Source organism: Saccopteryx leptura, chromosome 5 (assembly GCF_036850995.1).
Source record: "Saccopteryx leptura isolate mSacLep1 chromosome 5, mSacLep1_pri_phased_curated, whole genome shotgun sequence".
Taxonomy (NCBI): domain Eukaryota; kingdom Metazoa; phylum Chordata; class Mammalia; order Chiroptera; family Emballonuridae; genus Saccopteryx; species Saccopteryx leptura.
In genome coordinates, this window is record NC_089507.1 from 156,593,240 (window position 1) to 156,610,579 (window position 17,340).

At 40.1% G+C, this 17,340-nt stretch overlaps 1 protein-coding gene across 11 annotated transcripts in view; it reads right to left on the reverse strand.

The window, feature by feature from the left end:
- PUM2 (pumilio RNA binding family member 2) overlaps positions 1-17,086 on the reverse strand; it is a 103,024-nt gene extending 85,938 nt beyond the window's left edge. For 10 of the 11 annotated variants that reach the window (XM_066386250.1, XM_066386247.1, XM_066386244.1 and 7 more), the window contains exon 1: positions 16,954-17,086. The gene's annotated coding sequence lies outside the window, so the exon portion shown is untranslated. The remainder of the gene's footprint in view (positions 1-16,953) is intronic. The other variant, XM_066386245.1, reaches the window with a different exon arrangement.
- Positions 17,087-17,340: the final 254 nt, after the last annotated feature.

Here is a 17,340-nt window from a genome sequence, read left to right on the forward strand (position 1 = left end):
TCTTTTCCTTTTTCTGTGGCTTAGTTGTGTTATGTTCTAGATTATGATTTTATAACTGTGTTAGGATAGGTAAATGACTTAGGCTAGGGTGTGTTTCAATTTATACCAAAATTCTGGTTATGTCACTGTCGCAGGAATGGAACTGTGGCGTAACCCAAGAACCCCCTGTAGATTTCAGAAATTTTCTCAAGAGGAAAGCATTAAAACTTTACTGAAGCTCTTTTTTGCTTAATACATGTTTTCACCTGTGGTCCAAATAGATGAAGTCATGAGATAAAGAACCTCTGGTTAAATGTGAGAGATCTCTTACCACCATGGATCAATTCTTTTTGTTTGCCCAGTGCAGGGGTCAAAAAACTTTTTTTGTAAAGAGCTAGACATTAAACATCTCAGGCTTTGTAGATCTCTGTTGCAGCTTCTAAACTGCATTTTTAGCATAAAACAGCCATAAACAATATGAAATGAATAAGCATGGATGTGTCCTAATAAAATGTTATCAGTGAAATTTGAATTTCATATATTTTTCAGGTGTCACAAAATTATTCTTTCCATTTCCCCCCCCAAACTTTTAAAACCATAAAAATCAATCTTAGACAGTGGACCACATCTGGCCTGTTGGTCAGTTTGCTGACATCTACAGTTTACTTACTCTCTTGACTGCTTCACAAGGAAAAGTAGACAATCCACTCTCATATGTGAAGAAGCCAAAGGTTAAGCATCAGGGCTTTGCTTTTCATTTTTTCAATTATACTAACCTATACACATTTTTAAAAATAATGAATGAGGGCCATGGCCAGGTAGCTCAGATGATTAGAGTGTTATTAGATAGGCCAAGGTTGTGGGTTTGATCCTCCATCAGGGCACATTAAAAAATAAACCAATGAGCCTAACCGGCTGGTGGCGCAATGGATAGAAAGTTGGACTGGGATGCAAGGACCCAGGTTCGAGACCCCAAGGTCGCCAGCTTGAGCGCTGGCTCATCTGGTTTGAGCAAAGCTCACCAGCTTGGACCCAAGGTCGCTGGCTCAAGCAAGGGGTTACTCGGTCTGCTGTAGCCCCCATGGTCAGGGCACATATGAGGCAATCAATGAACTAAGGTGTCATAATGAAAAACTGATGATTGATGCTTCTCATCTCTTTCCGTTCCTGTCTGTCTGTCCCTATCTGACTCTCTCTCTGTAAAAAATAAATAAATAAATAAATAATCAACCAATGAATAAATAAATGGAACAAATTCAATGTTTCTCTCTCAAATCAATAAATAATAATAATAATGAATGAGGACTTCAGATTCACATTTAACCAAAGATGACTTTATTATTTTAAATGACCAAGTAGGTTATGTTACAGAGAAAAGACTTTCAAACCAACAAACAAAAAAAAACCTCCACAAGATTCAAAATCAGCTTAACTGATGGTGGCTTAGTGGACTGAGTGTTGGCCTGGGGCACTGAGGACTTTAGTTCAAAACCTCAAGGTCACTACCTAGAGCATGGGCTTGCCAGCCTGAACTCAGGGTTGCTGGTTTGAGCACAGATCATCAACATGATCCCAAGGTCATTGACTAGCGCTCAAAAGTCGCTGGCTAGAAACCCAAAAGTTACTGGCTCAGCTTGACAACCCCCCCCCCCCACCATAAGGCACATATGAAAAGCAATCAATCAACAAGTAAAGCAACTACGAGTTAATGTTTCTCATCTCTCCTCTCCCCCGCTCCGCCAACCTCTCCCCCAAAAAACAAAAACAAAACTCAATCAGCCTCAGTTTAAAGCAGCTATTTTCAATCGGTGTGCCACAAGAATTTTTAAAACATGCAATACCTGACTAGTCTGGAGCACTAACCTCTTTTCTCTTAAGATAGTCAAATAAAAAAATTGACAACAGCCGACACAACAATGGCCATCTGGTATGAATAAATCAAAATTATACCTTTTTTGGTGTGCTGTGTGATTTTATTAATTAGTTTATGTGTGCCATGAGATGAAAAAGGTTGAAAATCGCTGGTTTAGGGTGTCACCGTGCATTCATTTCAAACATGAGGAAGAGAATGGAGAACAAAGTAGGAAAAAAATAGAAAGAAAATACACTGTTTCAACTCTCCTGCAATAACCTCCATATTCACATAATAAAGTTGAAGGGGCATGGTGGCACACATGCCACCATGTGGGACTCCAAAATTTTCGCAAAATGCCAATCTGCTATGTCCTATGCAGCTACAAATGTTGGTATCAATGTTGATGGAGGCAGGGTGTGTGTGCACAGTGGGAACAGAATGTGGACATAAATTTAACAACTTTAGATCCCAGGGAAGATTCTTCTAAGAAGCAACAGAGTATCTAGTAATCAGTTACATAATATTGAACTATGTTTACTTAGAGATAATACATCCAGGAGTTACAGTATACAGTACTACTTGGGGTATAAATAAAACTTCATTATTTCATTTAATAAACAATTAGAATTTGCTAAATAGATGATACATAATAGATACTTTTCTATTACCAAGAACCTGTGTTATCTCGAGGTAAATTTGAATTATAGTCACTTTTCTAGGTTATGATTCTGCTTCCTAGCAAAAAAAGTGTTTTATTAAATTCTAAAATACATTACAGGCATGTATCATCTTACTGCGCTTTCCTTTATTGCACTTTACAGATATTGTTTTTTTACAAATTTGAAGGCAAGACCCTTTATCAACAAAGAGATTACCTCTTGTTCAATTCTGATAATTGCTTTATTGTGGTGGTCTGTAACGGAACCCAAAATATCTCCAAAGTATGCCTGAAGCTAATTTTTCTGTAAGCAGCATTATTACTAATTGTGTGAGAAAAAATAGACAAAGTACAACAAATAACTGTGAATTTTCATATGCAGTAAATGTACATAGCCAAAAGGTTTACAAATACATAGTTTCTGTGAAGAACCAATATGCATTAATAAGTACACTTATATCATTAAGAGTACTAATATATACATATATATTTTTAAGTAAGAGGAGGGGAAATAGAGACACAGACTCCTGCATGTGCCCTGACCGAGATCCACTGGGCCAGCCCCGTGTTTGGAGCCAATGCTCAGACCAACAGAGCCACTGGCTGCGAGAGAGGAAGAGACAGAAGAGAAGAGAAGCAGATGGTCACTTCTTCTCATGTGTGCCCTGACTGGGTATTGAACCCGGACATCCACACGGCAGGCAAACACTCCACCCATTGTGCAAACTGGCCAGGGCCAAGAGTACTAATTTTTCTGAGACAACATCTGATCCAATTCCTCATCGTATGCTTATTATAAAAAATGAGTTGGGGGTGATTAATTTAGAGCTACATTAAATGGTGTTAAAGCACTGTCTACCACTGTATGACACTAATTACATTTTGATATTATAATTACCATATTTTTTGCTCCATAAGAAGCATCTGACCATAAGACACACTTAGGGTTTTAAGGGAAAAAAAAAATGAACCAAATGGTGTTAAAATATTTAATAAAATATACCACAATGTTTCAACACTGTAAACTCAACAGCAGTTTAACAACCATTAGCACTGTTATTAACAAATGAGAAGAGACTTTAATGTTCAAATACTCTTTTAGTTGTCTGGGAACCCACAGCAGCTAAAAAAATAAAATAAAATGAACATTTGCTCCATAAGACGCGCAGGCATTTTCCCCTCCACTTTTGGGGGAAAAAAACGTCTTTTTAAAATTGTTTTTATTTATTTATTCATTTTAGAGGAGAGAGAGAGAGAGAAAGAGAGAGAGAGAAGAAGGGAGGAGCAGGAAGAATCAACTCCCTTATGTGCCTTGACCAGGCAAGCCCAGGGTTTTGAACTGGCGACCTCAGCATTCCAGGTCGATACTTGATCCACTGCGCCACCACAGGTCAGGCAAAAAAATGTGTCTTATGGAGCGAAAAATACAGTTGTTTTATTTTAAGGACATAGTAGAAGTTAAACTCTGGGGTAAGAGAGGGTAGAAAGTGTGTCAAGCCACCTAAATGCTCAATATTGAATGAAAAAAATCTTCCTTTTTTCTTTTTTTTGAGAGAGATAGGAGAGAGATGAGACACATCAGCTCCTAGATGCGTCACCTTAGTTGTTCATTGATTGCTTTCTCATAGGTGCCTTGATGGGGGTGAGGGTCCTCCAGCCGAGCCAGTGACCCCTTGTTCAAGTCGGTGACCTTGTGGTTTCGAACCTGGTCCTCAGTGTCCCAGATCAACACTCAATGCACTGCGCCACTACCTGGTCAGGTGCAAGCAATCTTCTTAATTACCATGGCCTTTAGCTGGTATCTCTCAATGTATTAATAACATCATCTATGACATGGCCATTACTTCTCTAAATCAGAGTTAGGATAGAAAAAACATGGAACACAATTTTGGAACCTGTTCTGGTTACACCAGAGTTTTATGAAATGTTAAGTTATAAGGAACATGATCAAACAGAAGTATACAAGAATATTATAATGGGGAGGAAAATGATAGTTATCAACTATGAACTCATTAAAAAGTTGGAGATGGACGTATTTATGCATATATGGGAAAAAATTCCAGGATACTTAAGTAGAACAGCAAGGTGAAAAACAGTCTATGTGAATCACCCACTTTGGTAAAAACAGAATACAATCATACATATTTATGCATAAATGGAAACCTATAAAGAATGACACTTATAGTCACATCTGGCACAAGAACACATATGATTTTTATTTTACATTTTATAGTTCTATACTTCTTGAATATTTCCCACTCATTACTTATATTTTTGAAAATATTTAAAATACATGTGACAAATGAATGGATAAAGGAGTTGCAGGTATACACACACACACAATGGAATATTATTCAGCAAAAAAAAGAATGAAATTCGTTGTACAACTAAAACTAATATAATATTGTATATCAATTTTAATTAAGAAAAAATAAAATCTTGCCATTTGTAACAACTTGGATAGACCTAGAGGGTATTATGCTAAGTGAAATCAGAGAAAGACAAATATTATATGAATTCATTTATATATGTGAACTCTACACAAAGCCAAAATAAATGAAAACAAAACAGAAACAAGACTCAAAAATACAGAGAACTGATGGTTGCCAAAGGAAAGGCAGTAGAGGATAGAAATAATAAAATGTATGCGTTTAAAAGTCACTCAACACATTTATACAGTCCTTATTATAGCCAAGTGAGCTCAGAAATCAATGGCCTTATATATTGTAGAATGTAAATATTTAATAAATACACCTATACAGGCAGTCCCCGTGTTACGTACAAGATAGGTTCTATATGTCTGTTCTCAAGGTGAATATGTATGTAAGTTGGAACAGGTACATTTACCTATTAAATGCAACTTAGATGTTTGTCTAACAGTGTTTTTACCTTTCTGTGCATATAAATACTTAACCATTTTCAAATACAACCTCAAGCAATCTTGGATGATGCAGAAGGTGATGGTCCTGTTGGAAAGGATGGGACTGGTGTTAGAGAGTCAGGGTTTGATTCTGCTGCTGGGGTCAGTTTCTTGAAGTCGGCATCAGGGGAGGTGTGTACATAGCTTTTCTTTTTCTCATCATCAATGGCCCTGTAGCATCTCAGGCCTTCAGTAACTGTACGGTCAACTCTGGTGAACCTCTCTGTGTAGGATCTTGCTCCTCTAACTTTGCCATTCCTGCTTCAATAAGATGAAAAGCATCAGCTAACTCTTTTGAGAAAACTTTTTCGGTTCTGCAGTTTCTCAGTCCCAGTTTTCTTCCCTAAACTCTATCATCTGCTGCTTTAGTTCTGTAAGGTCTTCATTGGTTAGTTCTTTCCCATGGGGTCGAGTAACTATGATATCATTTTCACTGATGTCCCACTGCATTACCAATAGCCCTTATGGCACTCCGTTCATAAGTACAAGTTGTACCTAAGTTGGATGTCTGTAACTCAGGAACTTACTGAGAATATCTCTCTTTTAAGCGATGCCTAGGTATTATGACATAACCTAAACCTTAAAAGAGAAAGATTCTGAATAGTCTTACTGGTAAACTTCTAAGAGCTTTTATGTACACCCAAAACCTACTATCGTATATATCTCTAGCCACATCTTTATAACACTTTGGGTTTTAAAAATATTAAATCCAGCCCTAGCTGGTTAGTTCAGTCAGAGCAACATCCTGAAATGCCAAGGTTGCAGGTTCTATCCCAGGTCAGGGCACATATGGGAAGCAACCAACAAATGCACAAGTAAGTGTAACAACAACAAATGAATGCTTCTTTCTCTCTAAAACAGGTGTCCCCAAACTTTTTACACAGGGGGCCAGTTCACTGTCCCTCAGACCGTTGGAGGGCCGCAGTGCTCCTCTCACTGACCACCAGTGAAAGAGGTGCCCCTTCCGGAAGTGCAGCGGGGGCTGGATAAATGGCCTCAGGGGGCCGCAGTTTGGGGATGCCTGCAAATTGTTTATGAAAACCTTAAAAAAAAAAAGCAAAATTCGCCTGACCAGGCAGTGGTGCAGTGGATAGAGCGTTGGACTGGGATGCAGAGGACCCAGGTTTGAGACCCCGAGGTCGCCAGCTTGAGCGCGGGCTCATCTGGTTTGAGCAAAAGCCCACCAGCTTGAACCCAAGGTCAATGGCTCCAGCAAGGGGTTACTCGGTCTGCTGAAGGCCCACGGTCAAGGCACATATGAGAAAGCAATCAGTGAACAACTAAGGTGTTGCAACGTGTAATAAAAAACTAATGATTGATGCTTCTCATCTCTCTTCGTTCCTGTCTGTCTGTCCCTCTCTATCCCTCACTCTCTGTCTTTGTAAAAAATAAATAAATAAAATTAAAAAAAGCAATATTCAATTTGCAGATATAAATATTCCCTCATCACCTGATTTAAAGGAATTGATTACACTTAGTTTTCTAACCATTTTATCTAGGTTAGTTCTGCCTTACCCTTTGATATAATCCTCAGTGTAAAATAAATCAATGGAGTCAACCAAATTATAAATTTAAATTCTTCAATGTATTTGACAGTATGTGGTGATAAAACATGATTATTTTTGCTTTCCACGTATTTTGTAGAATTGTTCTTTGCTTAAGTGTTCTCAACAACAGGTTAAGAAAGATGTAAACTGGGTTAAAAATTTTGCCATTCATGCCCTGGCCAGATTCTTTGGTTTGTTAGAACATGGTCCCTAAGTGCAGAGGTTGCCTATTCAATCCTGGTCAGAGCACATAAGGAACAGATTAATGTTTCTCTCTCTCTCCCTTCCTCTCTCACTAAAAACCAATAAATAAATTTTTTTTTTAATTGCCACTCAGGCCTGACCAGGCGGTGGCAGTGGACAGAGCGTCAGACTGGGATGCCGAGGACCCAGGTTCGAGACCCCGAGGTCGCCAGTTTGAGTGCGGGCTTACCTGGTTTGAGCCAAAGCTCACCAGCTTGAAGCCAAGGTCGCTGGCTCAAACAAGGGGTTACTCGGTCTGCTGAAGGCCCATGGTCAAGGCACATATGAGAAAGCAAGCAATGAACAACTAAGGTGTCGCAATGCGCAACGAGAAACTAATGATTGATGCTTCTCATCTCTCCGTTCCTGTCTGTCTGTTGCTGTCTATCCCTCTTCTCTGAAAAAATATATATAAATAATTGCCATTCAGCCTGACCAGGCGGTGGCGCAGTGGACAGAGAGTCGGACTGGGATGCAGAGGACCCAGGTTCGAGACCCTGAGGTCGCCAGCTTGAGCGCGGGTTCATCTGGTTTGAGCAAAGCTCACCAGCTTGGACCCAAGGTTGCTGGCTCGAGCAAAGGATTACTTGGTCTGCTGAAGGCCCTCGGTCAAGGCACATACGAGATTGATGCTTCTCATCTCTCTCAGTTCCTGTCTATCTGTCCCTATCTATCCCTCTCTCTGACTGTCTCTGTAAAAAAAAAAAAAAAAAATTCCATTCATTACTCCTACCACTCAATACTATCACCGGTCTGAACTCAGAAAATCCCAATGGAAGCTCCAGTTCTGTGCTGTTTCAATCCTAACAGCAATGTGGGGGAAAAAAGGGTTAATTACTAAAGGAAGTAAAACCTAGTCTGTTGCTCTGAAGTAACCACGTGGGGTAAAACACAGGTTAAGGTTTAGAATGGCTCAGAAGTATGTATGCCTTTCTTAGTACATATAGTAAGGACCTGCTGAGTCCTAGAAAACGAATGTGCTACCATTCTGGAGACTCTCTACCCCTCAAGTATACGAGCACCCCAATTTTAAAACTGGTCACTGTTTCTCAAACCTTCACTAAAAACACTCAGATCTCACCTATCCAAACTTATTGGAATTTGTCTGGCAGTGAAATAGGAATAGATTTTTACTAGTATTTTTAAAACTCTCCCTGTGCAGACTGATTTAAGACCCTTGTACAATACCACTGCCTGTATAGCTAAGCAATAGATCTTCAAACATCCTAATGGTTTTCCAATTAAAAACTTTTGTGTCATTCATTAGAGTAACAGAAACCAGAATCAAAAACGTAAACTATAGTTCCCTGTTTGTCTCTAGCTGAGTGAACTTAGACCAATTGAACTCTCTAGTCCTGTTTCTCTATTTGCAACTGGGAATAACAATGCTTCCCTCATAGGGTTACTGTGAAGACAAAATTAATATATGAAATGGAAACATAAGTGTTTTCCAGAGTATTAATTACCCACCATACATATATATTTGTTTAAAAATCAATATAAAATTCCTTGACCCAGCCTGACCAGGCGGTGGCGCAGTGGATAGAGCGTCGGACTGGGATGCGGAAGACCCAGGTTCGAGACCCCGAGGTCACCAGCTTGAGCGCAGGCTCATCTGGTTTGAGCAAAAAGCCCACCAGCTTGAACCCAAGGTTGCTGGCTCCAGCAATGGGTTACTCGGTCTGCTGAAGGCCCGTGGTCAAGGCACATATGAGAAAGCAATCAATGAACAACTAAGGTGTTGCAACGTGCAATGAAAAACTAGTGATTGATGCATCTCATCTCTCCGTTCCTGTCTGTCTGTCCCTGTCTATCCCTCTCTCTGACTCACTCTCTGTCTCTGTAAAAAATAAATAAACTTAAAAAAAAAAAAAAATTCCTTGACCCAGTCATTTCTCTTCTGGGAACTTACCTTACATAAACAACAGCACCAAAAATAAAAACAAAACAAAACCACAACAGAAAAAACCCCACAGCACCAACATGACAGGATGCACTATATGATTATTTTTACTGCAGGATTGCTAATAGTGGTTAAAAAATAAGAATTGAATGTAAGTTCAACAATAGAAAAATGGTTTACCAAAATAAAGAGCAATGCACTAAATATTGCAAGTTATTAAAATGATATGTACTAATATAGTAAAACATCCATAATATTAAATAAAAATACCAAATTGCCTAAGATATATCATTATGATCCCATTTTCGTTTCTTAAAAAAGAGTATGAAAAAAATAAACACCCAACTTTGGTAAGAGAGAGGGCTTTCTCTTTGTACTTCACTGTTATAAGGCTTGCTGACGTTAGCAAAATAAAAAAAAAAAGTTTTTTTAAAGGTACTAGATGAATTAAGTGCATTACCAGTTAGAGTTTTTATCACAGAATAGAATACAAGTGACCTTGTGTTATCTTCATTTCATATACGTACTAGATGAATGAATGCCCAACTGAAGACTCTAATTTTTAATTATTACACATTATCAATTAACATCAGTATAGCATCAAAGAGAAATAACTTAAGAAGTGTTAATTAGGTTGAAAGAGAACTAAAGGAAGTCTTTTTTTTCTAAAGGAAGTCATTTGAATGCATGGTCTGAGACAACCTGGGGAAAAAATTAAGAGCCATTAAGCAGTACATGTTAAAGCACTTTTAAAAGAATTTTTTTTCCTTTTTAATTTTCCAAAGTATGTTCCTTAATCACCAACCCAGTATTCTTAGAAATGAAAGGTGCCTTGTCCAATATATTTCAGGTATGCTGATCCCCAGCACCCACTTTTTCTTCAGCAAGCTGAGCACATGGTTATTCTAGAATGCACTCTCCATGTTATTAGCATAGTAAAAACTGAGCAATCCTACAATTATACTGCTTACCTTTAACCCAGTACCATAACTTTCTTCTGTAAATATGTTAACACAAAGGTTATTTTGAGAAGCAGTATTTTGAGTCATTTTCAAGGAAATTAAGAAAAATGTATGCATGAGTTATGTAACATTTCAACTTTAACTTTTGTTTAGGAAAAGCCATAACTTATGACAGTTAAGCTTTAAAATGTTAGTTTATTAACACTATGATGAATAGTCTAAGAAAGAACAATATGACCTGTATAAATCTTTGAATTAAGCAAGAGGAATCTTCCAGGTGATAAGTATGAACGGTGATTTTTTAAATTCCTCAGATATTCAACAATAAGCCTTAAGTAGGTAACCATGTTTCCCAATAACTTTAAGTGAGATGACAAACTGATTTCCTAAAGATATTAAAGTTTAAAAAAACTCCAAATTGTTTAGAAAACAAAAATAAATTAAAATAAAAACACCTAGCCTGACCAGGCGGTGGCGCAGTGGATGGAGCGTCAGACTGGGATGCAGAGGACCTAGGTTCAAGACCCTCGAGACCCGGAGGTCACCAGTTTGAGCGCGGGTTCATCTGGTTTGAGCAAAAGCTCACCAGCTTGGAGCCAAGGTCGCTGGCTCCAGCAAGGGGTTACTTGGTCTGCTGAAGGTCCGCGGTCCAGGCACATATGAGAAAGCAATCAATGAACAAATAAGGTGTCGCAACGAAAAACTGATGATTGATGCTTCTCATCTCTCTCCATTCCTGTCTGTCTGTCCCTGTCTATCCCTCTCTCTGTCCCTGTAAAAAAATAAAAAATTTAAAAACACCTAAACTGCAGTCTGAAAACAGAAATTAAATGTTAGTTTCAAGGAGCATTAAGTTACATACCCCAAAAAGAATCAGTAATAGAAATATTGAGTATAATTAAAATGAAATTTATTTTATATTCACTTACATAAAAAATTTGAAGGCACACCAAGTATTTCATAGGAGATACACACTCAAACAAAAACTAATCTTTGGAAAATAAGGAAGCAAAGATTAAATAACAAAAGGAAATTTTAAGTTTAACTTCTGAAGATACAAAAATAAAAGGCAATATAATAAATTGCAATTCTTATTATCCATAGAAAAGAATCATGCCAATTCCTTGGAGGCCACTTTATTTCTAGTACAAAACTTTGAAATTTCTTTATTTTTTAAATTTTTTATTGATTGATTTTGAGAGAGAGAGATAGGCATCAATTTTGTTGTTCCATTTATTTATACATTCCTTGGTTGCTTCTTGTATGTGTTCTGACCTGGGAGCGAACCTGCAACCTTGGTGTCTGGGGATGAAGCTCTAACCAACTGACCTACTCCTCCCGGGCAAAACCCAGCTACATCTTATTTAATCAGTTAAGATTATCTCCCACTGATCACTAAGAAGTCTTTCAGAAACTGCCTAAAATCAAGAGATCACCACTTTTGAGAGCTAGAACTTGCTACTCTAACAGAAGATGTCCATTACAACAGAAATGAAAGACCTACCTTCAAAATAGGTTCTCTACATTCTTTCTGATGCTTTTTCAGGACTAAAAGAAAATAGGTACAAATGCCCCCATCCCTTTTTTAACGTACTCTGGCAGTCACTTGCAGGTTTTATTCTCCTAGGCAGGTGTTGAATAAATGGTTTTGCAGTGTTGTTTTACAGTCATATTCACCAAATCCCTTCCAGGAAGAAGGTTTTTGGAGATTTGTGAAATTCACATCCACCTTTTATCCTAGACAGGTGATAATAACTGCCCTTTTGTCCTTCCCTGTCCCATTTGCAAAGTATTCTGACACTCCAACTACCACCTCTCCCTTCTCCTTTCACTCTTCGTCCCCTTTCTTTCTACTTGGCAGCTGCGGTGAAATCCTGGGATATGAACGGAAGGTGTACACACTTGGATGTTTTCCAGTAGTCTACTCTAAAATCCTTTGTCTCTCCACAAGAGAATAGTAAGAATAATTTAAGTGAAAACCTGTGATATGTGAACTGAAAATGGATGGGATTGCAGTGGCTAAATTTGCACAAGTGCAATATACTAAAAAAATGGAATAAAGAAACTATCCATTTGTCAACATGCTTCAATAACCAATTCTTTTCAATTCCTTAAAGGACTTTAGAAAAATATAAAAAGGAGCCAGGCAAAGATCAAATATATTGCTCACAAAAATTAGGGGATATCTCAAAATGAATATGAAGCAATAAAAAAAGCATTTGATTTTTTTTATTAAACAAGAACAGAGAAAAGCAAATGACAAGTCAAAGAAAATTGTTCAATTATGCAAATGAGATACAAAACCAACTTTTATTTCATTGGTGAAAATGCACTAGACAAAAGGCTTGAAAGTACTGGAGTATCTACATGTTCTCTGATCCCCTAATTTTCATTACATTTTCAAACCTTTCATTATTTCCCTGGCCAGATAGCTTGGTTGATTAGCATCTTTCTGAAGCACAAAGGTTGCTGGTTCAATCCACTGTCAGGGCACACACAGGAACAGATCAATATTCCTGTCTCTCTCTCCCACTCCCTCCCTCTTTATCTCTCACTAAAATCAATAAAAATAATAAGTTTTTAAAAAGTCACCAAAAGACAAAATTTTCCACAATTAAGAATTAAAACAAATGATGGTGTGGTGAACAAACAAACAAACAAAAAAATTAAAATGAGCCCTCGCTGGGTAGCTCAGTTGGTTAAGCATCAACCCAATATGTCAAGACTGCAGGTTTGATCCCTGATCAGGGTACATATAAGAATCAACCAATAAATGCATGAATAAGTGGAACAAATCAAGTTTCTCTTGTTTTCTCTAAAAATCAATACAAAAAATTTTAATAAAAGAATTAAAACGACTCTAGAAGGTGACATGTTTAATTGCACAAATCTCCCAATTTTTCATTTTGAGTTATTAAAAGAAAAAAGTCACTAAGGAAAAAATATAGTCCTAACCTTATGTCTCTAAACATACTGCTACCTGGAACTGAGAAGAAAAAGCATTTATCATGTACCAACCTACATAATAATGATATAAAGCGTTTCACTGGCAAAGCTTTAAATTATTTCTCTGTAAATTCATTTTTCACTAAAAAAGCAATACATTTTAAATGAAAATTTTCTTCTATCTATATTGCTAAACAAAAATCACTACTAAATATTAGCATTGAAGAGGTAAAGTTTTGAGGAAATCCTTTTACAACCACATCAGAATTCAGGACACAGGATTTAGACTGCTGGCAATCCAAATAGTTCCTGTATTACTGATAGCTACACAGGAAAGCATAATTTAGACCTAGGCCATCTAAGCATCCTAACACCACACCCCATAATTATCCTAACCCAGCCACAGGTAGCAATGGACAACCATAGTCCTCCAAAAAGGGGCAGTCACTTCCTGGTGGCTTGACTTCAGGAAGAAGCAAAACAAAATAGTCTCTGCAGGGGGCAGACTTCCAAAGAGAAAGAGAAGGAGAGGTGGGTCAGTAGGAGCAAGTAAGTCTATTTTTATGCCATTTTAAAAACAGCAAGAAACCTAATATGTCACAAACCAATTCACCCAGTTATAAATACAATTTTTATCTCAATCACATGTCAAGTAAAATGGCCTCGGCCCTGGCCGGTTGGCTCAGTGGTAGAGCGTCGGCCTGGCATGCGGGGGACCCGGGTTCGATTCCTGGCCAGGGCACATAGGAGAAGCGCCCATTTGCTTCTTCACTCCCCCCCTTCCTCTCTGTCTCTCCCCCCCCCCCCCCCCCCAGCCAGGGCTCCATTGGAGCGGAGATGGCCGGGCGCTGGGGATGGCTCCTTGGCCTCTGCCCCCGGCGCTAGAGTGGCTCTGGTCTCGGCAGAGCGACGCCCCGGAGGCGCAGAGCATCGCCCCCTGGTGGGCAGAGCATCACCCCTGGTGGGCGTGCCGGGTGGATCCCGGTCGGGCGCATGCGGGAGTCTGTCTGACTGTCTCTCCCCGCTTCCAGCTTCAGAAAAATACAAAAAACAAAACAAAACAAAACAAAAAAAATGGCCTCAAACTGTGAATGAAAGCCAAAGCTATGAGATACAAACGTTCAGATACCTAAAATATCGGTAAATCTTAAGAAAATGAAAAAAGGCAGAATACTTTCCTAACTTAGAAACACAGCAAGTGTTAAAGGTCATTGAATAAGGAAGCATGTAGAAATTGAGTTCAGGAGACAGAAACCAACCACCACTTAAAATTACGAAGATCTTGCCTGACCTGTGGTGGCACAATGGGATAAAGTCGTCGACCTGGAACACTGAGGTTGCCGGTTCGAAACCTTGGGCTTGCCTGGTCAAGGCACATATGGGAGTTGATGCTTCCTGCTCCTCCCCCTTCTCTCTCTCTCCCCTCTCTCTAAAAATCAATAAATAAAATATTTAAAAAAATTTATTTTTAATTATGAAGATCCTGTCAGTACCTATAAAAAGGTAACAGTCTGGTCACTGAAAATGAAGCCAGTGTGATCACTGAGAAGACTGGCTTTGGATCCATACCTGGCCAAATCTCTGATCACAATTATAATTACTCCTGCCAGCTACGATAAGTACCTACACAGGAAGACAAATTATCTACCATCAGAATGAGTACAAAGGTTTAAGAGAAACAAAATCCTAATATCTGTGTTAACACTGCATTATTTGGTTTATATACTTTTAACTAAGAAAAATTGGCCTATTAGCCCTGGCCGGTTGGCTCAGTGGTAGAGCGTCGGCATGGCGTGCGGAAGTCCCAGGTTCGATTCCTGGCCAGGGCACACAGGAGAAGCGCCCATCTGCTTCTCCACCCCTCCCCCTCTCCTTCCTCTCTGTCGCTCTCTTCCCCTCCCGAAGCCAAGGCTCCATTGGAGCAAAAGATGGCCCGGGCGCTGCGGATGGCTCCATGGCCTCTGCCTCAGGCGCTAGAATGGCTCTGGTCGCAACAGAGGAACGCCCCGGATGGGTAGAGCATCACTCCCTGGTGGGCGTGCCGGGTGGATCCCGGTCGGGCGCATGCGGGAGTCTGTCTGACTGCCTCCCCGTTTCCAGCTTCAGAAAAATATAAAAAAAAAAAAAGAAAAGAAAAATTGGCCTATTAAAGTGACAACCTTATAAATCCGATTTAAATATGGCAGTCATTCAGACTTTTTTTTTAAAGTAGAAATTGTACTAAGCACTGGAACATCTAAGAGCACTTTGACTCAGACAAAATGAGTTTAAAAACCTATATTAAAATTAAACAATTTATATTGTTTGAAGACATTTAGGTTTGTTAATAGCAAACCTAACAAAGATGAAATAGCTAGACTTGTGCAAGAAAACTGAACTTTTAAAATAACCTAAACTTAAAAGCTTAAAAACTAGGATTTTAACAGATTAATTTCTTAAATTAGAGTAAACCTTTTCTGAAACAAAAACCACCCACAAGGACACCAAAAGATTCTAAATAACTTAATTTTACCAAAAACTGGACTTTTAAAGACATTCTTGCAATAAGGAAAATGCCAATAACTATTTATGATGACTGTGAAGATGAAGCAAATAATTAAACAAATATATTAAATAAGAACAGAGGCTTAGGCCATTAAGAATATTAATCTTTATTTTAACAAGATTCCTAGCCAGAATTCCTTAAATCATCCTTAATTACTCCAGGGTCATGTGGTGTAGTTATCTATTAAACATGAAATCTCAGCAGTGAACAAGCTTTTTGAGCAGTAAACAAGTTTTTAAAATCCTTAGGCAATCCTTTTATTAAACTTCTGATATACAATACCTTTATAGGTATTATATTTCTCTCAAGCGTTTAAACGCATTTTTCTAATAAAGCTTTCCCTGTCACCATTCTGCTTCAGTTAAAAATCTCACCCCAGGCCGGGTAGCTCAGTCTGTTAGAACCTCGTCCTGTTACACCAAGGCTGTGGGTTTGATCCCTGGTTAGAGCACATACAAGAATCAACCAATGAATGCATGAGTTAAATGTATAAATAACTGGAACAAATCGATGTTTCTTTTCTCTCTCGCAAATCAATTTTTAAAAACCTCACAAAGTACCAACTCCGGATTTTAATTGCCATGATTCTCATTATACCCATTTATGTCCACCAGACTGCCCCTCCCCAAAAAGCGCTCAAGGTTGTGTTAGAATGAAAAGTGGGTTTTCCTTAGCTATGTTATTCTCGGATGGAGCACTAACTTTTTACAAGCGCGATTGGGCATAAAACCTTAAACAATTTGTTTTCCCTAAATCTGGCCAATTCGGATGGAAAACTTGCTAAAATGTTTCATACTTCTTGTCTTTGATTTTAATTGACATATTTTTGAGTATCAAAATCTGTTCCAACAACAAAAACACAACTCCTTACTAATGACACCTAACAAGTCGGACCCAAATCGCTGTTTCTCGCATACGCACAGCTGCCTACCGCCAGCTTCTCCTGGACACACTCGGGCCCCGAGAATTCCCACGCTTGTTTCCATAAACCTACTCCTTCCTCTTCGCCCACTTCTAACACACACGCTTCTCCGGATCCACCCGGCGTCGCCCCCCTTTCCGAACCCAGCGGTTGGGGGGGCGCACCGCTGGGTCTCTAACCCCAGCGCGCCGGAACCCCGAGCCGGGTAGGCCCCCGCGCCGCGAAGCTCGGCGTGGGGGAGGGAAGGCAGCGGGGAGGCCGCGAGCCCCCCACGCCCAGCGCACACCCCTTTCCGGCATCCCTCCCCCAGCATTGTGCGCGCGGGCCCCAGGCCGCGGCCGCCCCGGGCATCCCGCAGGCCCCGTTCGCCCTCCCGCCGGCGGGCTGCTCCCGCAGAGACCGCCACACAAAGCCCGGGAGCAGCCCTAGCGGCGCCAAAGCACTGAGACAGGGACCAAGCGCGACGGACTTACGGGGCTGCTGCGGCCGCGCTGCCTCAGCCGGGGACACCGACCGCTGGGCACACGGCGGCGTCGCTCTCAGACGTCCTCCCCTCCTCCGCCCTCGGTGGCGGCAATATCTTCTTTCTCCACCTACCTCCCTCCCCCCCACCCCACCTCCTCCTTCTCCTCCCCCTCCTCCTCCGAACCGCCGAAGTACCGAGGGTGAGACACAGAGACTCACAACAACATGGCTGCCGCCGCCACCTCCCCTCCCCTCCCCTCCCCCCGCCCGCCGGGCGCGCGCAATGCACTCCGGGACAGATGGGAGGAGGGAGCACTCACCGAGGCGCGGGTCTGCTCACTGGCTTCCGACGCTTCTCCCGCGCTCCCCGCGCCGGCCGGCGGGAGCTCTGCGCG